The sequence below is a fragment of the Phyllobates terribilis genome, unplaced genomic scaffold (assembly GCF_046119375.1).
Source record: "Phyllobates terribilis strain yellow unplaced genomic scaffold, ASM4611937v1 Scaffold_3__8_contigs__length_932513732, whole genome shotgun sequence".
NCBI classification, from domain to species: domain Eukaryota; kingdom Metazoa; phylum Chordata; class Amphibia; order Anura; family Dendrobatidae; genus Phyllobates; species Phyllobates terribilis.
The window spans coordinates 204710687-204736233 of NW_027362763.1; the positions used below are offsets into that span (position 1 = coordinate 204710687).

General features: G+C 44.7%; 1 protein-coding gene across 3 annotated transcripts in view; it reads left to right on the forward strand.

Annotated features, from left to right (window-relative positions):
- The first annotated feature begins 24813 nt into the window (after positions 1 to 24813).
- BOK (BCL2 family apoptosis regulator BOK) overlaps positions 24814 to 25547 on the forward strand; it is a 51247-nt gene continuing 50513 nt past the window's right edge. Inside the window, exon 1 of one of the 3 annotated variants that reach the window (XM_073674559.1) lies at positions 24814 to 25118. The gene's annotated coding sequence lies outside the window, so the exon portion shown is untranslated. The remainder of the gene's footprint in view (positions 25119 to 25547) is intronic. The other 2 variants (XM_073674558.1, XM_073674560.1) reach the window with 2 other exon arrangements.

Consider the following 25547-nt stretch of genomic DNA (forward strand, 5'->3'; position numbering starts at 1 on the left):
CCTGGGTAAGTGTACCTCCCTCTCCCCAATGTTGAGGATGCGGACGGGCACCCTCCCATGACGGACATCAACCACCCCCCGGGCTGTCAAAATGGTGGGCCTGCTGTCTGAGTACACGGGTTCTACCATGGCTTGGTAGTCTCTACCTCTCAACCCGATTGTAGTCCGACACCAGATCATCATTTCACTTTTGGGAGGCATGGAAATGGGGAATGGGTCACTCAGTCTTACGCTACCGATCTCACCACCAGACAGTTCTACCTGCTGCCGTCTCATCAGGGCTTTTATCTCCTTGTTGAGGACTCTCTGTTGGCTGGAACTAGCATTCACCGCCACCTGTTGTAAGATTACAATTACCTCTGAAAGACAATTTTCAATCACGTTAGTACCCACAGTTATTTTAGGGTGACTTTCACGACGGTCAATGTCCACAATAATTACTCCCTGTGCCGGTAGTTCAACTTTACCAATTTTAATGGTCATCTCCTTGAACCCCATCTGCGGCACGGGTAAGCCATTACTGGCGATGATGCTCAAGTTACTGTCTGGATACCGTGTGATATCAGCATCAGTCCAATACTGCTTAAAAAGTACATAAGGGATAGTGGTTACTTGTGACCCAGTATCCAGCAAGGCGCTCATGGGGATACCGTCCAGCACCACGGGTAAAACCGGGCGCCCCGTAACGTACTTATTACGCCAATTGTAAGGGCCTGGTGATCTTATGCCTGGGGGTTGGCCCTCTGCCCCAGGTTGGACCCGTTTAAATTACAGTACCTGGAAATGTGTCCGGGCTGGTTGCATCGGCGGCAAATGGGCTGTCCATCCTCTGCGTAGCGGTCTGTGGGCCTCCCTCGGAACGACGGGATCCTCCTCTGTCGACGCCACGGGACATCCTCCGGACTTGAAGCCAGCTCGATGGGTCTTGACGGGTCCACTTGTAACGCCTGGACAGTCCTGGTCAACGCCGCGACGCTCCTGGTCAGCTCCTGGACTTGGTGGTGCAGATCTTTCGACGGGGCTTGGTTCAGGGCCCGTGCATCAGCCCCCACGGAGTCCATAGAGGAGGGCGCCGCCTCCTGGTGGTAGGTGAGAGCAGGGCGCCGGGGGTTTATAGTGCCACTTGTTGCGGATTCACGGAGCACCCTTATGGCCCTGTCCTTGAATTGGGCAAAGGTCAGATCAGGGTTCTGAAAGAACATGAGGCGCAGCTGGGTCCTGTGGGTGCTAGACAGCAGACCTTCTATAAACTGTTCTGTTAGTAGCTTATCAGATTCCTGCACGCTGCCAGGGTCAGCTTGTTGGATGGCCCTCAAGGCTTCCTGCAAATTTAGGGCATAGTCTCTGATGCTGTCCTGTGCCCGCTGCTTACATCCATAGAACCTCATTTTAATTTCAGCGGAGGTACGTGTGTCAAAGGTACCCCGCAGCCGGGCCAGAATACCCTTCACGGTCCTTTTCTCCTCAGTGGGCCATGATTTTACCTCCCTTTGGGCTGCGCCAGTTAACTGCCCTGTTAATATGCTGACCTTCTGTTCCTCTGTCAGGGGGTAGACTTGGAACAAACTGTACAGCCTTTCCTTAAAGTCAGTTAGGGCATGGGGCTCCCCTGAGTACTTGGGCAGTCAGGCCGCTCCAGAGATGTAGGGCAGGGAAAATGGCATCACCGCTGCTGCAGCTGCGCTGGTGGTAGTGGGCGCCTCTGTGTCCGACATCTTCCTCCCCCCTAGTTAAACGTGGCCTACCTTCCGACGATCCTCTTCTGTAGGCCGCGGCTCCGCTGATGCTGCTCCGGACGAGGACCTTGCGTCGCGTCCTGGTGACATCAGCGTCGCTCTCTCTCCCTTCCAGGACCTTGCGCAGCGTCGGTGCATGGAGCGGAGCTTCAGGTCTCGCGCGCTTTCGGCGCCCACGCCCCTCTTCTTCCCGCGCGGCGTCCAGAAGATGGCGTCCGACGGCGGGAAAACGACTTCGGATGGCGGGAAAACAGCTGAAGATGGCGGGAACCGACTGAAGATGGCGGGAAACGGCTCCGGATGGCGGGAACCTTCACCACGGCAGGTATGACAGTCTTTTGAAGGCACGCAGTACCCGGTGGTTGCGGGCACGAAATCCTGCCGACTACGCCAAAGCTAACTCGCCCCCTGGGCCGTGGGGCATTCGGATCCGGGCAATAGGGAAACGGTGGGAGTAGTAGTGGCAACCCGGTTCCGTGGCTCAGGGTGGTCAGGCCAGTGGTAGTCTGCTAAGTGCTGTTGATAATGTCCGACTACGCCACCCGTGGATTGCGGTTATTAGGAACCGCCGCTGCATGCAGACCGCTGGGGCTGATGAGGTGTGCAGCTAGGGTAGTGTGACTCCCCACGGGAAGAGTGCGGCCCCAGGGCAGTATAATGGATGGTGGGAGTGATGGTGGTGAAAGTCCCAGTACCGGTAGTGCTGGAGGCACGAAGGAGCACACAGACAACAGGTTGCAGTCCTGGGGCTTTACTAAACAGGTAAACTGACCCATAAACAGTCCCGGCTAGGAGGGGACCTGGATGTCTGAGAGCAATTGGGAGATTGGCCCTGGTCAGGGTGAGGGTGTAAGCCTACCGTGCTTTCTGCGCTCCTTCTGGCTATCTCCTCCTGATAGGGTAACAGCCCACGTTTCCGAGCTTTCCGTGTACTCTCGCCTGTATGGCCTGCGACGTGGGTTCCTTTCTGCTCCCAGCCTGGTACGGCTTTGCTGGTCCCTTCTGTTGTGGCAGAGCCTCCAGGCTTCTTAGGTCAAGGAACATACAGTCCCCTGCGGACTGGTTATCTGCTGAAGGATGTGGAATCCTCCCAGCCTCAGACACCAAAGTCTGGTGAATTAAGTCCTTTATCTGCCAAGACAGGCTCACTTTGCCTCTTGTCTCTGGCTTGTTTCTCTCCTCCTGCCACACTTCCTCTTAGGTGCAATACAACTTTCTGTCCCTGCTCTGCTCCGGGACACGTCTCAGTACTGAGACAGGTCATCCAGTTCACCCTAACCCTGCCCCCAGCACCAGCTTTTATAGGGGCAGCCTGCTCCCCCTACTGGCCTGAGACAGGAGGCATTGCATGCTAATGTTCCCCTGACTAGAGAAGCTCCCCCTTGCTCTCAGACACAGTTTTATTAGATTTTGTGGCATCCAGGCCAGGGTGACACACGGGTGTTAAAGGTATCCTTCAACCGGGCCAGTATTTCCTTAACAGTTCTTGTGTCCCTGCCCGGCCAGGACTTCACCTCCCTCTGGGCTGCACCGATTAGCTGGCCTATAAGGATGCTGACTTTTTGCTCCTCAGACAGTGGGTACACCTGGAACAAACTGCGCAGTCTCTCCTTATAGTCGCTCAGGGTGTGCGACTCCCCCGAGAACTGGGGCAACCACCCCGCCCCTGGTATATATGGCATGGATAACGACATTACAGTGGCGCGCCCGCGGCTGAATCCTCTCCCATGCTGGGCATCTTCCTCCCCCCTGATGAACCTCAGCCAGATCCTGGGTGTCTGCTGGTGTACCAGACTGCTGCTATGCAGGCGAGAGGTATCGCTTACCCGGCAGTTCCAGATCGGGGCCTCCTGCTTCCCCTCGGCTGACGGCAAATGACGTGATGATACAGTTCAGCAAAGTCTATGGCACACAGTACCTGGTTATACCGGGATTCGAATCCTGTTCGTGACGCAAAGTATGACGCGCCCCCTGGGCCGTGGGGTATTCAGTAGCCGGGCCGGTCGATGCTTCGGAATGTCACAGTGGCAGTGACCCAGTCCGTGACCCAGGGCGGTCAATTAAAGGGAAAGTAAAAGGGGAATAAAGTTTTAGAGATAATGTTCATGACGCCACCAGTGGTTTGCGGCTATATGGGGCCACCGCTGCGGTGCAGATCCCCTGGAGCTGATGGTGACACAGCAGAGTTGGCACAGCTCTCCACAGGCAGAGCTAAGCTCCAGGGCAGTGTAGATGATTTGAAGAGTAGATGTTGTTGGCTGGGACAGTGTCGTGCAGGGCTGAGGGCGCAGGTAATGAACAGACAACACATTAATGGCGGTTTCCTCTAGCTTTACTTGCGGTTTATCAGAGCAGACCGGGGCACGGGTACTAGCTGGTAGTGAAGGTCCAGGCAGCCTGGAAGCAAGTTGGGGATCCACCTCGCCAGGTGGAGTTGTAGGCCTTCCCTCTGCGCTATTCTCTTAGGCCCTGCTGCTTGAAGCTATGTTGTGGCCCTCGTCCCTGAGTAAAACGTCTTTTTCCTCACCTGTATGGCAAGCAGCTCGGGCCTTCCTCAAGTGTCGCTCCCACGTGGCGGTGCTGGGCCCTATGATGCTGCCGTGCTGCTGGGCGTCTGGCAGGGCCATGAGACCTGCAGTCTCCTGCCCTCCGGAATTTGCTGCTGGGCCTTCAGTGCCCCAGAAAAACGGACTCCGGTGTCCGGTTCACTTGCGCTTCTCTCCTCTGGGGCGAGCTTGTTCACAGCTTCCTCCCCCAGGTCCTTCCTCGTTGCTGCCTGATTCCACCTCCTCTCAACTCACTCTCACTAACCCCACCTCCAGATTCCAGTTTAAAGAGGAGGAGCTCCCCTTTCTGGTCTGGAGCCAGGAAAGTGTTGTATGCTGATATACCTGATTATGGGACCCCTCCCTGCTTCCAGGCATGGCATCACCCCATGTGAGGGAGGCAATGCCACTGTGGCAACCGGACCCCTGGGGTGCCACATATCCAGGGGGCCAGGTAACTGGAGGGTCCCAACCTGGCTTCTCCGAGCATATCCATGGGGGCCAGATGACTGGAGGGTCCCAACTTGGCTACCCCAAACATATCCATTAGGCCAGGTGACCGGATGGTCCCAACTTGGCTTCTCTGTACATATCCCTGGGTTCTGTGATAGTCAATAGAGCAGATCTTTATTCCTCAAGCCAGGGCTGTGGTCCCTTAAACTGTCATCCTGTAGAATCCAAATCTGTGTCCCTCTTGATGGTGCCATGGTGTCCTGTACAGCTGTCACGTAGAGTGTTCCTGGCTGTGGTTTTGTAAAAGACACCCTGATACAGAGGAATATTTCCCTTATATAGTTCACAACTGTCCTTCAAGAAATCATCCACAGGTCAGGGGGAAGGTGGCAGGGGCTCATCTCTCATTGTTTGAGCATTTAATCAACTTATATAGTTTATCCTCCATTGCTCTGCAGGTCAACAAGCCACATGAACTTATACAATGGTAATCAACATATTTAGCAAACATCCATTGTTCAGTGACCCTGAGTTCCTGTCTTGCAAAGATAGCAGTATAATAAACTGTAGGAGCTGATATAAGAGGCAAAAGGCAGCCATTCAACAATTTACAAATATAAATTCAACCAACAAGAAGAGTCAACATTGAGACTCATGAAAAATAGTTCATGTGTCTTGACCTACTGAAAATAAACATCTGGATAATTAAGATTAAATGCTGTGTCATCACACACAGCCATTACACAGGGGCACATTCATAAGATTATCTCAGCACAGGAATATTTTATTTAAACACATCCAAATTCAAAGATCTATTGATTAAAATGAACTTTTGTTTGTGGGAAAACCTCTTTAAGTGTCAGCATCGTAGTAAGATGGCTGGGAAAAAAAAGAAAACAAAGACCAAGGTTAGTATAAACTTATAATATGAGAATAAAAGAACAGGATGCTCCAGGGTGTAGTGGTCTTCAATAAATTGAAAGAGAAAGTTGGTCAAGGGATGTAGGGAATGTGCTTACATTGTGTTGTGCTAATGTCAACCACAACTCCTTCACAGAGTGTGTATAACAGTCCAGTTTCAGGTGTCTCTTTGTCTTGAGTAGTGTCTTTGTTGTGGTAGTGATGCCACCAACATTTCAACAGTGTCCCCAGTGTTAAAAATGTTGACATTTTTAACTCTAAAGATATACTGTAGATTTGGCCTAGCAGTAGATGATGGATCAGGTCTTAGGATGATGGAAGAAACAGAACTTTTCCACCAGGGCCTATTAGCTGTTAGCTACGTTTCTGCTTAGGCTAGCATCACACATGCCATTTTTCGGGCTAGTGGCTGTGATGCAATTCTTGGAGTGGATCTAACAGAAAAGTATAATGGAAAAGCTAATTTGTTTCCTGTTTGTTGAGTCCACTCTTGACAAGAGAGCCTCCTGCTTGGTCCATACCTGAGCTTTGTATATATTTGAATGGCGGCTTTGTAATGATACATTTTCTACACTGAATTGAATGGATGGTTGCAGGTTCCTCTATTGATCACAGCTGATCATTAGGGGTTAGAGAAGCTAACTTTCACAATAGAGCTGCATTGGTGAAACAACCTCTTAAAGTCACCCCCTTAATAACTCCTGCATAAATATCTGTATAGTGTATGTTCTTTCTCCATAAAACTTACTAGCACACCTAATAAATATTATGTTATGCTTTGGTGAATTTCTCATAGTGAAGTAAGAAAATGCTTGTTCAAGCCAGTTTGAGTGACAGAACATGCTTCAAGCTAGCAATTAGAGCAGAAAACTGGATAAGACCAACCTATATACATGGAGTTACTCGTCGCGTCTAGTGAGACAGAGATCCTGGGAGAAGTTTTGAATGGCGGCAATATAATGTGCCTAAAGGGAATGAAGTGTTCTCTGGTATTTCACTTTTCAGTCACCTATTTAGAAAGAATTGTGTTGTCATGGAATTACTCTCCTTAGACTCATGCGGGGTTTTAATCTTTCCTACCTGGATTATACAGATTTACACATTGTTTAAACATGAGCATTTCAGAAACTCAAATTATTTTTGACATGCAAAAAAAAAAAGGAGCAGATAACACAGGACACTTGATTGAGTGGTTTTCTTTATGTAAAGTTCTGGTTTGATATTTCTTTAAATATTTTATCTGTGTATTGTATAAATAGCAATTCCCTTCTTTAACATGTTCCCTCCTTTAAAGAGGACTTTCGTGTCAAAAGTGGCCATTTGTTGCGGTTTTTTAATTTTATTTAAATCTGCCATCCGGTTCCAGAGATAATGACCTTTTCATTTAGTGTACATTTTTTATGGTCTTTACCAAGGAGGTGTGACTCAAAGGGTAATAACGCAGTGCAGCCTAAAGACGCGCTCCCTGAGAAGCATGTGAGCAACGCCCCTTTGGTAAAGACTGTAAAAAAAAAAGCACTAAATGAAAAGGCCCATATCTCTGGAACCGTATGGCAGAGTAATAATAAATAAAAAACTGATTACTCAGTGGAATAAAATAACAAGATGACTTTTCCACGTTAAGGTTTATTCCCGACTGGGCGAGTTATGCACAGAATAATTTATTTTAAAGCTTCTACATGAACATTGCAAACTGGTATTTTGAATTGGTCACAAGATTTGAGATGAAATGCTTACTAAAAAAAAATGTAGTTTATTTTCTGATTATACATTCCCTTTAATATTCCTGGAACTCATACAGAAGTACTAGACAGCCATTCAAAATTAGAAACATTATAATTGTATATCACATATTCCCTGTTGTAGAAATCACATCTAATGTTGATTTATGGTGTTCATTTAGCATATGTTTCTAACAATTTTATTTTTCCACTTAATATTTATGACTTTATTACACTGATTTTCTCATACATTGGGCTGGCTATAACTTTACAAGATCACCAGTGATTTTACTGATGGAAACTTAGTTCAGCATTTTAAGCTGCTTTCATGTGTATGAGTTTCCTGGAATACAGCTTTTTCTTGGACCAACTATCTATTTATGGGTGTCTGTGCAACATAAGAACTGCATTTTAGGGGTTACCCTTTACTGCAAAAAGGGGGCAGCATTTGGGCAAATGTACAGCCTAACTAGGCTCACCTACCATTTCCAATTTGATGGTGGAGTTTACCGTACATATTTATTTTATTGTCAAGTAGGAAAGAAGCACTCTGTTGGAGCTTTCGCTGTAGGTCCCTGCTGTACCCTTATTCCAAATATAAGAGTGTGGAAAGAGAAGCAACACCGTCCTGAAGACCTTATGGTGCCGATATGTGTATTATTGCTTCATTTTCTACATGTTGATGTTTGATGCAATTCTTTAATGTGTGATTAATACCTTTCTATGTACTTGTGTTGGAAAAGTGAAAGTAACAGTATAGATGCAGTGCACAGAAGAGTTACAGTTAGCCAGCCCAGCAGATGGGATGAGTTTTTGGGAGTAATAAGATAGTCACGAGGAGTGAGACAGACTAGGTGTCATGACTCTGTTGTCGGGTATCCCCGGACCAAGGGTGCCTTCCCTGTCCCTAACGCTAGGGGGCGCCCTAAATATCCCTGTCCCCAGGATTACTTCTAAAGGTGAAGACACTGGGGCCACGTACCTTGCTGAGCTCCTGAATCCGCCCTCAGTCTGTTCCCTCCCACCACCCAGGGAAGAGGGGAGTAGTGGTGTATGGCAATACACCAACCAGACTAACAAGGTAATACAAACAGGGATAAAGGAAAATACCAATCATGCAAATATGCACACACAACCAACAGAGGAAAACACCGAGGAGTGGAGGATGGGGGGAAAACCAAAGTAGGAGAAGGAGAGGAATTGCACACAACCAAAACGATGCAACAGTCTAAGATAAATCCACCAAACGCCTTTTCAAACAACAAGGAGAAGGTAGTGGCCAACAGTGAACAGCTGAGAGCCTTAATGCAGGTAAGCTTTCAGGAGCTCTCAACTGAGCAGATTAACCTCTGCACTGCTAGAAGAAACTTGCACTGTTTAAAATGAAGTTCTTCTAGTCAGTGCAGAAGTAGGAGAAATCAGATGGTGCGGTCTTCTGGCTCCTCTCTGTCGTGGTAAACCCATGACATGCCGGAGCACAGGTACCACACTGAAGAGGGCTGTGGACAGAAAAGGGCAGATAGAATTAAGTATTCAAGTCAAGCATGCCTTAGGCTATGTGCCCACGATGCAGAAATGAAGCAGAAAATTTCTGCAGCATTTCTGCATCTCCCTGGCAGAAAAAACGCATGCAGATTGTACATGCGTTTTTCCTGCAGAATACATGCGGAATACATGCGGATTCACATGCGTATGCACATGCGTTAACGCATGCGTTTCCGCATGTGGACTGACAAGCACTTTCCAGGCGATAGCATCACTTGGAAAGTGCTTGACAACTAGGTCACACTGTAAAAATCCATGCAAAAGGCATGGATTTATATAGTGTGACCGTAAAAATAAAAAAATAAAGCTATACTTACCCCCGATCCCCCGCCGCGTGTGCTGTCGCGCTTGTCCTGGCTTCTTCCGGGTTGCCGGCACATCGCGAGACAGCCTGCGGACAGACCGCGACGTCATCTCAGGTCCTGGAAGGAGAAGTGCTGCAGGGGCCGCCCGACAGGTGAATATAAACTTTATTTATTATTTTATTCTTTTTTTCACAGGTACAATGGTACCCAGGTCTGGATGAGAGTCTTCTCTCCTCCAGAACTGGGTACCATCCGCACATTGAACCGCATATAATCCGCGTGTGCAAATGTACAGACACGGATTATATGCGTCTCAATGCAAGTCAATGGCGGCCATTCCGCTGTGCTTCCGCAAAATTAATGAACATGCTGCGGATTTATGAGCGCTCCAGAAACGCTGCGGAAAAATCCACAGCATGTGCATTGACATTGCGGAATGCCATTGGGGACCATGGGGTGCGGATTACCATGCGTTTTTGATGTGTTTCCGCAGCGGAAATTCCGCAGCGGAAACGCATGAAAAACGCATCGTGGGCACGCAACCTTATTGCCGAAATGTTAACCAGTGATGTGCTGCTACATGAAACATATATTTGTGCCTCAGTGTAAAACAAAACAAGATGTGACAACTAAGCTTTGTACCTGCTACATTCTGTACATTTGTTTCACCAGTTCCAACACTAAAGTACCTCATTTTGATAAAATAGTCTTACTCTTTCCTTGCTAATGCATTACATGTGGGATTCCTGTGTCATCCGAGGGTATGTGGCCTGAGAAGGAAATATTTGATGGAAATAACATTTCATACACCCAGAGGAACGCATGTCACTAGAGCCTAGGGTCACAAAAGAATACATTGATCCTTACACAAATATTATATACTTGATTCTCTCAAATGCTGAGTTCCAGTAAAGTAAACCCACAATACAGGGATGAATTGTCCCATATTGTGCTCTGCCGGTAGCCCCTGCTCTCATATTTGTTGTGTTACTGAGGCTACACTTATAAAAAGAAAAGAAGATAGTGGTACTTTCAAAACAAAGATGGAAGGTGCTGCTGATGTCATAATGAGTTATGCCAGTGAAATTGGATGACGTGGGGGTGATGTCACAGGTGATGATAACACAAAGGGTATCAAACCAACAAATTAAAAGCTGGACCAGAAAGCACTCAGACATCTGTGGTGGATGTATCGTTAGGCTGTGTTCACACGATGCGTATTTCATGCGTTTCCGCGGCGTTTTTGCAGTTGCGTAAACGCCGCGGAAACGCATGAAAAACGCATGGTAGAAGGGAAGCAATGTTCCCCAATGGAAATCCGCATGTGCTGTGCCCATGATGCGGATTTTTCCGCAGCGTTAATGCTGCGGTCAAAAATCCGCAGCATGTCAATTAATTTTGCGGAAACGCGGCGATTTCGCCGCCATTGACTTGCATTAGAACGCGCCAATTCCGCAAGACAGCATCTGTACTTGCGTAATTGGTGCGTTCTAATGTGCGGATGGTACCCGGGTGTGGAGGAGAGGAGAGTCTCATCCACACCCAGGTACCATTAAAAAAGCTGTAAAAAGAAGAATAAAATAAAAAATAATGTATTCTTACCTTCTGTCGGCCCGCGCAGCGCTCCCGCTTGGTTCCCGGCACTTTGCAGTGAGTTGTAGGACCTGCGGTGACGTCAGAGTCATGTGACGGGTCACGTGACGCTGACGTCGGCAGGTCTTTCAATTCAAAGTTGCCGGCAGCCGGGAGAACAGATTGAGCAGGACAGCGCGGGCCATCGGAGGTAAGTATATACACGCTCTCGGTTCACACTGTATAAATCCATGCTGTTTGCATGGATTTATATAGTGTGACCTAGTTATCAAGCACTTTCCAGGTGATGCTAACATCGCCTGGAAAGCGCTTCTCAATCTGCATGCGGAAACGCATGTGAATCTGCATGTGGATCCGCATGTATTCTGCAGGAAAAACGCATGCACAATCTGCATGCGTTTTTTCTGCCAGGGAGATGCAGAAATGATGCAGAAATTTTCTGCTTCATTTCTGCATCGTGTGCACATACCCTTAAGGATCACACTGAATGGGCCGATATCAATGGTTTCAGCCGACAGTCTAATGTGTATGGGGGCCCCAGACAGCTGATTGTCAGGGGAGATAAGGTTCCAGCATGTCTGATTTCGGACTACCGACCCCTTTGTTCTCCCTGAGATAAGCTGCCACTAGAGATGTCTGTCAGCAGCGCTTTTATAGAGAGCACAGGTGCGCTTAGCAGAGCAAACGAGAGAGATGGCCGAGATAGCTGCCAGATGAGCGATATCCTGAACCATTATTTGACTGACACCCATTTAATAAGTCTCCTAATGATCCATGCTGTGTGCTAAAGAACAGAGATGAGGAAATCTTTTGAAATTTGAATTCGCCAGATTCAAATTTTTCAAAAAAATTCAATGTGCTGCAGATTGCAAGTACAGTAAAGCTTCCAATTGCCCTCAAACATGTAAGGGATCCAATACACAATAGATAGCTGCCAATCAAACGATCAGTAAAGCCAATGTTCTACTGACAGCTATCTCTCCCGACTCCTCCATAACAAGGAGCTCTCGCTCTGTGCTCCTGTGTTTTCTTAGAGAAAGGCGCTGCCAGACTCGCTGAGAACAAAAGGATCAGCAGTCTGAAATTTGACATGCCGGAACCTTATCTCCCCTAAAATCACCTGTTATTGGAAAGTTGGGTGGCCACCATATACATTAGAGTGTCGGCTGAGCCCGCCAATATTAACCAGTTTTGTTGACGTCAGTCTAATGTATATGGGGGCCTTAACACTCTAAGAGCTCCTATGACTTTATTGAACACTTTTCATGTTCTTTAATGCAAAAACAACCTTAAATATGTTATCATGAACTTAATATACGGCTATATGTAAACAGATGGTAGCTGTTTTCCACTCTTGTGCTGTCACACCCACTATCCATAATGTTTATTAAGTGTTTTAAAGCGTTCTCTCCCTATCTCTATTGCTAAGTGATGTGACTTTTTCTCACTATCCAGATTCACTACAAAGTGGCTGCTGCATTTCCTGCCTCTATTTCTATATAGGCTTTGATAGCACCTCCTGATTGGCTGTGCTATACCATGTGATGAGATAGCTGCAAAGCGTTATAGTGAACCCTGCGCAAACATGCCTGAGGTCGTGTGAAACTTCTCTGGTATATACAATCTTTAACTTTGTGTAAAATGGCGGTGGAATTCACTGTATATAAAAATACAAGACACATTCCATTCACATCACATTGATTCACTCATCTCTACTAATGAAGCACTGAGGAGTCCTGATGGACTGTTGTCCTGCTGTGCTGTTGGGAGTCCAAGAAATGATTAGAAATGGAATGAAAATCACAAGGCTTCATTAAGCCGGGATCTGCGTGAAGTGGTAACAGTGGTCAATAAAACTGTATTCAGAAATTCTCACCAAGCCTCATGTTGACTTCCTCTCATTTATGTGCTTGCAATTCTTTTTCCAACCAAAACACTTTTAGACATCCTGTCGTGATACTGCCCATCCTTGTGCTTCTTTTGTTTTCCTTTTCTCAGATTAGATTATAATCTCTGAACACGTTATAAATTACATTTAGATGTAAAATTGCAGTAAATATTCCTAAACACTGTACCACCAGGCTAATGCTGATGGAGATGGATGATTTCAAACATAATGAACATTCATCTGGTGAAATTTAAAAGGGTTGTCCACTACTGAATAACACCTGCTATAACACTTTAGTGCCCCATAGAAATTAAAAACAATCGGTATTCACCTCCAGCAGCGGCACCATTCCTTCGATGTCAGTGCTGCAATTCTTGGTGGGGGGGGTGAGCATATTATATATATATATATTTTTTTATTTCCTATTGGGCACTGAAGTGAGTAAGCAGGGGTTGTCTAGTAGTGGACAACCCCTTTAAATGCCTCTGTGTATCATTACTTTTTTAGTATGAGGAGCAGCATGTTTTTCATACTGTGATCACAATCTGTGGCTAATCACTAATGAGTACAACATAAGGTGCCCACAAACATTAGATGAATGTCGTCAGAACGTGACGCTTTTGGTGGGATTGGACAACTATCCAGTGTATAAGGGAAAACTGAAATATAAGTTGGCATGCGTGCAACGTGTAGGCGCATGTTCACACTGGCTACTAAACAGACAAAACCTAAGAAAAAAAAGAGCAAATACTCTGCAGTAAATAAATAGCAATAGTGCATGAAAATAACATAGGGTACTTAGTTAACATAATTTTGCTAAAAAAAAATTATGCTCGGCCTATATTCACATTTACATCATTCGACATATGGTAGGATTTTAATACTAGACATTAGTAGACTGTCCTGAATAGGGTCACCTTGATGTGGTGGGATGGCTTTTACATTTTTTTTATCAAAATTTTGTTAACTAAGTACCCTAAGTTATTTTCATGCGATTTATTTATTAACTACAGGGTATTTGCTCATTTTGTTTTCATCTTAGGTTTTATCTAGTGTATAAGAGGTGTTAGAACCCTCCTGTTTGTTTTTTCTATCTTGTGTTTTGCGGTCACGTGACCATCTGCCTTTATATTCCAGCTCTGCCCTTCTGGCTGTGCTGGACTTCAGTGTTTGACTGTTTCTCTAGCCTGGTGCTTCTGTGCCTTTCTTTGTTAGTTCGCTTGGTCCTCTGGGACCTCTAGTACATTTTTGTCAGTTTGTCTTTTTGTGTTCTGCAACAACTTCTCTGTTTAGGAGGTGTCCCATTTTTATCCCAGTCCTTAGTTCTTTTAGGGACCCCTCCCTTAATTCTATAGGTCTTCGTTCAGACTAGCCAAGGACTAAGGCGAGTCTATTCATTAGAAACAGGCAGCCTGCTACATCGTATGGATTCCGCTTAGTCTTACTGTAGGGACAGCTTTCCCCTATCTTTCCTTAGTACATGTTGCAGATCATAACAGTAAGTCCAGCCCAAAAAACTAAAAGGAAAGAAATTCGGGGATCAGTATGGTTTCCGTCCAGGATTTGGCTCAACGCCTGCAGGGATTGTCTCTGGAGGTGGCCGAGCTTCAGCAACACGTGAGTAGCTGTTCTGGAGCTCATTTTGTCGAACCCAAGGTAGGACTGCCTGATGTTTTTTTATGATAAACAGCAAGATTTTTTTTCCTTTAAAAATGCTTGTTTGTTATATTTTCATTTGAGACCAAGGTCCTCTGGGAATGAATCACAGCACATTGGTTTTATTATGTCACTTTTGCGCAATGAACCACAGGGGTGGGCCTTTTCTCTCCAGCCTAATGATCCGTGTTTAAGGTCTGTTGAAGAATTTTTTTCTGCTATGGGGCTATTATATGACGATCCTGATCGAATCTCATTTGCTGAATCAGAACTCAGACGTTTGAATCAGGGGTCAGATGATGTTGAAAATTATTGCACACACTTCAGGAGATGGGCTTCAGAAGTTAAGTGGAATGATCCTGTGCTGAAATGTTTATTTCTTGTTGGTCTGAGTGAAAGGGTTAAGGATTTGCTAATTGCATTCCCCGCACCTGAGACTCTGCAGGATGCTATGCAGTTAGCTGTTCGTATAGACAGGAGACTGAGGTGCAGGCTCAATAAGGTAAAGACTTCTGCAATGTCAGCTCCTAGTCCTCAGAAAATCTGCTCTGACGGCGGAGAATCGATGGAGGTTGGGGCGAAGTCACTCCGCTCTCAGGAAAGAGACCGGAGGTTTACCAAGGGATATGTGTCTTTATTGTGGTAAAGCTGACCATTTGATTAAGTATTGTGAGCTTCGTTTAAGTAAAGAAAAAAAAAAGGTCAGTTACGCCCGTATAGCTTGTTTACGCTCTGCAGGAGTGTTTCTTTCTGGGAGTACTACTCTGCAGGGAGATTTGATTGAATTTCAGGTATTTGTGGATTGTGGTTCAACACTTAATGTGATTGATAAAGGGTTTTTGGAAAACCTTAAATTGAAATCCAAACTTTTGTCATCATCATCACCTATTTCTGTGATTGCAATTGATAACACTCCTTTGAAATGTATTACTCACAAGACTGCTGCATTTCCCCTCACTATCAATGGAGTTCACCAAGAAATTTTGGACTTGGTTGTTTTAGATAATTTACCCTCTCCAGTTGTTCTAGGATTGCCTTGGTTAAAACTGCACAATCGTTTACTGGACTGGTCTACTAATGTGATTAAGTCTTGGAGTCCGAAGTGCTATGATAAATGTTGCAATGGTCGCATTGCGGCTGTGGAAAAAGTGGAATTACCGGTACCTATTCAAGATTTTTGGAGGGTTTTTTCGGAGGAGGAGTCTCAAGTTTTACCTCCTCATAGGGATTATGACTGCGCCATTGAGTTTGTTCCGGGTGCTACTCTTCCCAAAAGTCGCTTGTTTAATCTGACTATCCCTGAAAGAAAGGCCTTGGAGGAGTACATACAGACTAGCCTGGCTGCTGGTCACATTAGACCTTCTAAGTCGTCTGTGGCAGTTGGATTCTTCTTTGTTAAAAAAAAGGACGGCGGTTTATGTCCATGTCTGGATTTTTGTGAAATTAATAAGATTACCGTACGCAATTCCTACCCATTGCCGTTAATTCCTGACTTGTTTAACCAGTTAGTGGGAGCCAAGTGGTTCTCCAAAATTGATCTCCGGGGGGCATACAATTTGATACGAGTGAAGGAGGGTGATGAATGGAAAACTGCTTTTAACACTCCGGTAGGTCATTTTGAGAATCAGGTGATGCCTTTTGGTCTTACCAATGCACCTGAATTTTTTCAGAACCTTATTAAAGACATCCTGAGACCTTTGATTGGTAAGAATGTGGTTGTGTATTTGGATGACATTTTGATTTACTCACCAGATCTAGAGTCCCATTGGCAGAGTGTACGTGAAGTTTTGCAGTTATTGAGTGATAATTCACTCTTTGCTAAGCTGAAGAAATGTGAGTTCGCTGTGCAGAAAATTAGTTTTTTGGGCTACATTGTCTCCAGCGAGGGCTTTGAGATGGACCCTGTGAAGGTTCAGGCTGTGCAGGAATGGCCTAGGCCTATTGGTTTGAAATCTATACAGAGATTTTTGGGTTTTGCCAATTATTACAGGAAATTCATTAAGAATTTTTCTGTAATTGTTAAACCTCTAACCGATCTCATCAGGAAAGGTGCGAATACGGTCCAGTGGACTACTGAGGCCATTGAAGCGTTTGAATATCTCAAAGAGAGGTTCAGTTCTGCCCCTATCCTTATGCAGCCTGATGAGACCAAGCCTTTTTTGGTCGAGGTCGATGCTTCATCGGTGGGGGTCGGAGCAGTTTTGTCTCAGGAGAACAAGGGTGGAGTACATCCTTGTGCCTTCTTTTTGAAAAATTTTTCGGAAACCTAACTGAATTATGATGTTGGAAATCGGGAGTTGCTGGCTATTAAACTTGCGTTCGAACATTGGCGGCATTTTTTGGAAGGCACTAGATTTCCTATTCAGGTTTTCACAGATCATAAGAATTTGATCTATCTGGATGCTGCCAAGCGCTTGAATGCCCGTCAAGCTAGGTGGGCACTTTTTTTTTCTCGGTTTCATTTTTCTGTTACCTATATCCCTGGTGCTAAGAATGTTAAAGCAGATGCTTTATCTCGCAGCTTCTCTCCTACGGTCGGTGCCGAGAAGGAGGAGAGCATTTTACAGAAAGGAGGTGTGGTGGCGGCATTGGACTCAGTTTTGGAGAATGGGATTCTGAAAGCTCAAGATGATGCTCCATCTAACACTCCCCATGGGAGGTTGTTCGTGCCTAGAGCCTTTAGGAGATATTTGTTTGTGGAGTATCATGAGTCTCGGTTGGCAGGTTATCCAGGAATTTCGAAGACTAAGGCTATGTGCCCAAGTAGCGTTTTTGTAGCGTTTTTGCTGCGTTTTTACGGCCGCGAAAACACTTGTAAAACAGTCTGCCATGCAAAGCAATGTGAATTCGGATGTGCTGTGCACATGATGAGCTAATTTGCGCCGAATTCGCATTGCTTTGCAAAACGCAGCATGACCATTTCTACCATGTGGTACCTGGGATGAAGACGAGACTACAACTCCTCTTCATCCCGGCTACCACGCGGTGAAAAAAAGAAATAAAAAAGTTAAAAACAAACAAAACCTGTATATTCACCTCTCCGGCGGCCCCCGGTCTGCTCTCCGGGCTCCTCCGGTCTGCTCCCGGCCGCGTCTTCTCTCTTCAGCGTCCCGCAGTGTACTGTCAGGACCTGCGGTGACGTCATTTAGTCAGCTGATGGTCACGCGACCATCACCTGACCGCCGACGTCAGCGGTCGTGTGACCATCAGCTGACTAAATGACGTCACCTCAGGTCCTGACAGTACACTGCGGGACGCTGAAGAGAGAAGATGTGGCCGGGAGCAGACTGGAGGAGACCGGAGAGCAGACCGGGGGCCACCAGAGAGGTGAATATACAGTTTTCTTTTATTTTTAACGTTTTAATTCTTTTTTTTTTTACTATAGATGCTGCATTTAAAGCATCTAAGTTGTCCACACATTACACTGTGTGCAGAATTATTAGGCAAATGAGTATTTTGATCACATGATACTTTTTATACATGTTGTCCTACTCCAAGCTGCATAGACTTGAGAGCCAACTACCAATTAAGTAAATCTGGTGATGTGCATGTCTGTAATGAGGAGGGGTGTTGACTAATGACATAAACACCCTATATAAGGTGTGTTTAATTATTAGGCAACTTCCTTTCCTTTGGCAAAATGGGTCAGAAGAGAGATTTGACGGGCTCTGAAAAGTCCAAAATTGTGAGATGTCTTGCAGAGGGATGCAGCAGTCTTGAAATTTCCAAACTTTTGAAGCGTGATCACCGAACAATCAAGCGTTTCATGGCAAATAGCCAACAGGGTCGCAAGAAGCGTGTTGGCCAAAAAAGGCACAAAATAACTGTCCATGAAATGAGGAAAATCAAGCGTGAAGCTGCCAAGATGCCATTCGCCACCAGTTTTGCCATATTTCAGAGCTGCAACGTTACTGGAGTATCAAAAAGCACAAGGTGTGCGATATTCAGGGACATGGCCAAGGTAAGGAAGACTGAAAAACAACCACCTTTGAACAAAAAACATAAGATAAAACGTCAAGAATGGGCCAAGAAATATCTTAAGACTGATTTTTCAAAGGTTTTATGGACTGATGAAATGAGAGTGACTCTTGATGGGCCAGAGTCTGGATCAGTAAAGGGCAAAGAGCTCCACTCCGACTCAGACGCCAGCAAGGTGGAGGTGGGGTACTCGTATGGGCTGGTATCATCAAAGATGAACTTGTGGGACCTTTTCGGGTTGAGGATGGAGTGAAGCTCAACTCCCAGACCTAATGCTAGTTTCTGGAAGACAACTTCTTCAAGCAGTGGTACAGGAAGAAGTCAGTATCGTTCAAGAAAAACATGATTTTCATGCAGGACAATGCTCCATCACATGCATCCAACTACTCCACAGCGTGGCTGGCCAGTAAAGGTCTAAAAGAAGAAAAAATAATGACATGGCCCCCTTGTTCACCTGATCTGAAGCCCATAGAGAACCTGTGGTCCATCATAAAATGTGAGATCTACAGGGAGGGAAAACAGTACACCTCTCGGAACAGTGTCTGGGAGGCTGTGGTGGCTGCTGCATGCAATGTTGATCGAAAACAGATCAAGCAACTGACAGAATCTATGGATGGAAGGCTGTTGAGTGTCATCATAAAGAAAGGTGGCTATATTCATCACTAATTTTTTTGTTTTTTGTTTTTGCATGTCAAAAATGTTTATTTCTAAATTTTGCACACTGATATTGGTTTACCTGGTGAAAATAAACAAGTGAGATGGGATTATATTTGGTTTTTATTAAGTTGCCTAATAATTCTGCACAGTAATAGTTACCTGCACAAACAGATATCCTCCTAAGATAGCCAAATCTAAAAAAAAAACCCACTCCAACTTCCAAAAATATTAAGCTTGGATATTTATGAGTCTTTTGGGTTGATTGAGAACATAGTTGTTGATCAATAATAAAAATAATCCTCTAAAATACAACTTGCCTAATAATTCTGCACACAGTGTATAAATCCATGCTGGTTGCATGGATTTATATTGTGTGATCAACTTGTCAAGCACTTTTCCAAGCGATGCTCAAAATCGCTTGGAAAAGTGCTTGAAAAAACGCATGTAAAAAAGCTGAAAAAAACGCTTCTATCTGGCAGAAAAAACGCATGTAAATCTGCATGCGTTTTTTTCTGCTAGAGAGAGGCAAAAACGCTCTGCATCAAATCTGCTACGTGGGCACATAGCCTCAAAGACTTATCAGTCGCAGTTTTTGGTGGCCTGGATGGCAGAAGGAAGTCATCAAGTGGGTGCGTGTCATTTGGTTCCACTCATTAAGTTGCCCTGTGCCAAGACACTCGCTAAGGGGTTTGTTAAGGAGATTATCAAACTCCATGGCGTTCCCATGGATATTGTTTCTGATAGAGGACCTCAGTTCGTGGCTCGCTTTTGGTGTGCTTTTTGTGACAGGTTGGGAGTCCATTTGTCATTTTCGCCTGGTTATCATCCTGAGTCTAATGGACAGACTGAAAGAAAGAACCAGGATGTTGAACAGTTTTTGCGTTGTTTTGTGGCGGACAATCAAGAGGTGTAGTCTGAGTTTCTGCCTCTCGCAGAATTTGCTCTTAACAATCATACATCCTCCTCTGCTGGGTGTTCTCCTTTTTTTTGTTGTACTGGAAGACATCCGTCTTTTAGTTCGTTCTCCAAATTGGGGTCGGCGGTGCCGGAGGAGGAGAATTTTTCTGGTGATTTGGAGAGAGTTTGGACTAATGTAACTTTTAAGAGGCTAACAAGAAGTCCAAGAAGTATTTTGACAGGAAACGTAAGGAGGTTTTGTTTACTGTGGGTGACATGGTTTGTTTGTCCTCGAAGAACCTGCGGTTGAGGATTCCCTCTAAAAAACTGGGTCCTAAGTTTGTGAGTCCATTTAAAGTGCTTCAGGTTGTTAACCCGTCTGCTGTTAGGTTGGATGTCCCTACTTCCTGGAAGATTAATCCTGCGTTTCATGTTTCCTTGTTGAAAAAGGCTGATGTATCTGATAGGGACGCCACTGTCACAGTTCCTCCTGTGGTGGAAGACGGCGAATATGAAATTTCTCGTATCTTGAATTCTAAATGGCATAGAGCGAGATTACAGTATCTTGTCTCCTGGAAGGGTTTCGGTCCCGAAGACAACTCCTGGGTAAAGACGGATGATTTCTCTGCTCCTAGGCTTGTTAAAGCTTTCCACAGGAGGTTTCCGGATAGGCCTGGGCCTGGAGGATCCGGAGGATCCTCATAAAAGAGGGGATACTGTTAGAACCCTTTTGTTTGTTTTTTCTATCTTGTGTTTTGCGTTCACGTGACCATCTGCCTTTATATTCCAGCTCCGCCCTTCTGGCTGTGCTGGACTTCAGTGTTTGACTGTTTCTCTAGCCTGGTGCTTCTGTGCCTTTCTCTGTTAGTTCGCTTGGTCCTCTGGGACCTCTAGTACCTTTTTGTCAGTTTGTCTTTTTGTGTTCTGGAGCAACTTCTCTGTTTAGGAGGTTTCCCATTTTTGTCCCAGTCCTTAGTTCTTTTAGGGACCCCTCCTTTAATTCTATAGGTCTTCGTTTAGACTAGCCAAGGACTAAGGCGGGTCTGTTCACTAGGAACAGGCAGCCCGCTACATCGTAGTGATTCAGCTTAGTCTTACTGTAGGGACAGCTTTCCCCTATCTTTCCTTAGTACATGTTGCAGATCATAACAAGAGGTTGTCCTACCTCACTCCCGACGGGAGTCAGAAGAAAGAAAGATCAGACAGGTTGGATCTCAAAATCAGCCATCCTTTATTCGGATAGAAGGTAGAGGTGTCTAACAGCAGCTTATTCCTCTCTCTGTAAAAAGTGTCTGTGTTTTACGTACATTATCTATCTATGATTTTCATGGATACAGCACGTACTTATTATAATCTATAATCTCACATATCCGTTTTTTTTTCACAGACTGTGTTTCTGTACAAATCGGCATCACGAATGAAAAAGGCCAAAACAAGTCTATAGGCCTGTGAAAATCACAGACAGCACAGAGATGGCATAAGTGTGTAATTTGTGTGCTGTCCATGATTACCATTGTAAAGGATAAGAAACATTGGTATTTATTCATTTATTTATCCCTATGTGAAAAACAGTGATGAGAAAAACTGACACACTGACGAAACACTGATGAAACTTGGATCCAATACACTGATGATGGTGGTCGCGTACCCTTTTTATGTATAGGTGAACAAGCACAGATGTCTGAATGAGGGCTAAGGGTGTGATCAAAAAGCTAACATAGCTGTCTGCTGAATAAGTGTTTGACAGCCATTTATGGCCTCCTATAATTCAGTAGTGAGCATCTATTATGGGGCAAAAAATTGCATGCTAATTGCACTTATAAATATCCAAGATTGGACAGTGCAGGCATGGAAGACATATCTTTCCAAATTAGTGCCTAATGGATAGTGCATCCTTTCATCAGAAATCTCTACATTTGATCAAAGGAGTGGGTAGGACTAGGTGGAAAAAGTGCTGTGGTCTTGGAATCAATCTGACCAAAGGCCATATTTGCACATCCTGCTCCTTGGAGAATGGCCAGGACACGATGCAACAGTGTGAATGGGATTTTAGGAAATCTTATGCACACGTGACGGAGAGTATCTGCAGCATAAATTGACCGATACTGTGGATTTGAAACCTGCAGCATGTCAATTTATGTTGTGGATGTCACAGTAGATTACACTCTTTGCAATGCTGAATGAAATGTATGGTAAATCGTTTCCATTTCCACAGCGAAATCAAGGAATACCTGAAGGAATGGTCGGATGGACCTTGAAATGCTGAAGTGGTAGCACTCATTATAACCCTGCTTGTTATGCTGCTTGGAGCAGGATTTTACTGTCGTTTTTACACTGTGGAAGATCCTCATCAGAAAGGACCTATGTGCACATACCCTACTGCTGCCTTGATCATTGTTCTAAATTACAGATTTCTGGAATGATTTTTCCATGGGAATTTGTCTTACTAAGGAAAATGGTGCCCTCACTTTTTGCCACTGTTGACAATTTTGCCAAAAGACTTCTGCTCCAAGTAAGCTGTCTGGTCATATTAAACTCAATAAATTTTTCATTTTCCCTAAAATTGCTCTCCCACCATGCCTCTTGAAAGATGGCTCCATTAAACGGAATCTGTCAGCTGGTTTTTGCTATGTAATCTGATAGCACAAGATGTAGGGAGAGAGATCCTGATTCCAGCGAAGTATCACGTAGTTTACTGGGTGCAGCAGTAATGACAGAACATAGTTTTCAGCAGAGCTCGGAATGCTGAGCTGTGTATAACCCCGCCCACACCACTGATTGGCAACTCTCTGTGTACACTGTACAGTCATGGCCAAAAGTATTGAGAATGAGACAAATAGTAATTTTTCCAAAGTTTACTGCTTCATTTTTTGTAATGGCAATTTGCATATACTCCTGAGTGTCAAAGAGTGATCAGCTTAACAGCAATTACTGTACTTGCAAAGTCAATATTTGCCTAGAAAATGAACTTTAACCTCCAAAACACATTTCAACATCATTGCAGTCCTGCCTTAAAAGGAGCAGCTTACATCGTTTTAGTGATTGATCCATTAACACAGGTGTGGGTGTTGATGAGGACAGGGCTGACGATCAATCAGTCATGATTAAGTAAGAATGACATCACTGGACACTTTAAAAGGAGGCTGGTTCTTGGTATCATTTTTTCTCTTCAGTTAACCATGGTTATCTGTAAAGAAACACGTGCAGCCATCATTGCACTGCACAAAAATGGCCTAACAGGGAATAGTATCGCAGCTGCAAAGATTGCACCTCAGTCAACAATCTATCGCATCATCAAGAACTTCAAGGAGAGAGCTTCCATTGTTGTCAAAAAGGCTCCAGGGCGCCCAAGAAAGACCAGCAAGCGCCAGGACCGTATCTTAAAACTGTTTCAGCTGCGGGATCGGACTACCAGCAGTGCCGAGCTTGCTCAGGAATGGCAGCAGGCAGGTGTGAGTGCTTCTGCACGCACTGTGAGGCGAAGACTCTTTGAGCAAGGGCTGGTTTCAAGGAGGGCAGCAAAGAAGCCACTTCTCTCCAGAAAAAACATCAAGGACCGACTGATATTCTGCAAAAGGTACAGGGAGTGGACTGCTGAGGACTGGGGCAAAGTCATTTTCTCTGATGAATCCCCTTTTCGATTGTTTGGGACATCTGTAAAACAGCTTATTCGGAGAAAAAGAGGTGAGCGCTACCACCAGTCTTGTCTCATGCCAACTGTAAAGCATCCTGAAACCATTCATGTGTGGGGTTGCTTCTCAGCCAAGGGAATTGGCTCATTCAGTCTTGCCTAAAAACACAGCCATGAATAAAGAATGGTACCAGAATGTCCTCCAAGAGCAACTTCTCCCAACCGTTCAAGAGCAGTTTGGCGCCCAACAATGCCTTTTCCACCATGATGGAGCACCTTGCCATAAAGCAAAGGTGATAACTAAATGGCTCATGGAACAAAACATAGAGATTTTGGGTCCATGGCCTGGAAACTCCCCAGATCTTAATCTCATTGAGAACTTGTGGTCAATCATCAAGAGACGGGTGGACAAACAAAAACCAACAAATTCTGGCAAAATGCAAGCATTGATTATGCAAGAATGGACTGCTATCAGTCAGGATTTGGTCCAAAAGTTGATTGAGAGCATGCCAGGGAGAATTACAGAGGTCTTGAAGAAGAAGGGGCAACACTGCAAATATTGACTTGCTGCATTAACTCATTCTAACTGTCAATATAACCTATTGGTACTCATAATATGATTGCAATTATATTTCTGTATGTGATATAAACATCAGACAAACACTAATAAAATCCAGAGGCCAGCAGATCATGTGAAAATATAATTTTGGTGTCATTCTCAAAACTTTTGGCCATGACTGTATATTGACAGAAATCTGCTAGGCAGCTTGTCCTGTAGTGATATTCTCCTTCTGATAAAACACTGATTATATTGAAACCGCAAAACACAGTGTGGTAAGTGACACATCACTGAAATCAGGGTCTCTTCCCCTACATCATGGTGCTGTTAGATTACAAAGCAAAAATATGGGGACAGATTACCTTTAAGCATTGCATATATCCTATCTCAATCCTAATTTCCGCCAGTATTTTTACTGTATCATCACATCTTGGTATCTGTCCTGAAGTCGAAGATCACAAATTCCACAACATACCGTTGCATTACCAAATGATTGAGAAAACAAAAAATTGCAATAAACTAAATCTATCTATATATTTTTTCCCAATCAGCTTAGTCTAAAAACCAAGAGAGTACACCGAGTCCTCATTATACCTGATTATACCCTAGCCACATGATTAAAAATACAATTATTGGATATAAAAATGACACCAGTTGGGACATATGGCTGTAATTGGCATCAATTGCACCCGCAGCAGTGTTATTCCCTCCTCCATGGCATTCTTTCTATTTTCCTTAGAAGGATAAAGCCTGCTTACTCCCTCTCTCCTCCCACCCCCTCCTTCTGTCTAAAGCTTCTGGTTATGCTTGCTTCTGCCAGACCTAAGCATAGTGAGTACTGGAGAACAAGATCTGCGGCAGGAGCCAGTGATCAAGAAGAAGACACTCAGTAAGAACTAATTGTAGGAGGAACGTCGCACGAGAACCACACAAGAAAGAGACCCAAGAGCAAGAGATTGAGTCCATCTGCGCTGCAGTCACTGGTACTTGGAGGGAGGCGCAGACATCAGTGACTTCTGCACCAGCTCAGGGGTGAGTAGTGACTTTCTACTCTTGGCTTTATTTTCACCGTCTTGTAAGGATGTAGGTAGAGTTCTTCATGCCGTATAAGTAAGTAGTGCTACATACATTGATTTATGATGACGCCGTCTGTATCTGTAAATCCTGTATTACACCTAATCTATGAGTATTTATCGATCATTATACTTGTTGTAGAGATGCACTATATAAAATCAGAGTCAATGCACCGGAAAAGATGTCAGATTTCTTAAGAATCAGAGAAAATGCTTAGAGTAAGCTTATCCATTTAGTCATGCTTGAAAAACCTGTCCGACAAGTAATTGATTTGATTGGTTGGATGACAGGAGGGTGCTGTGTGCAAGGCTTCTGCGGAATAGAGAAAAGCACCAAATGCAAAAACCTGCACCCAAGCGTACAGTAATAATGCATTCTCAGAAGAAA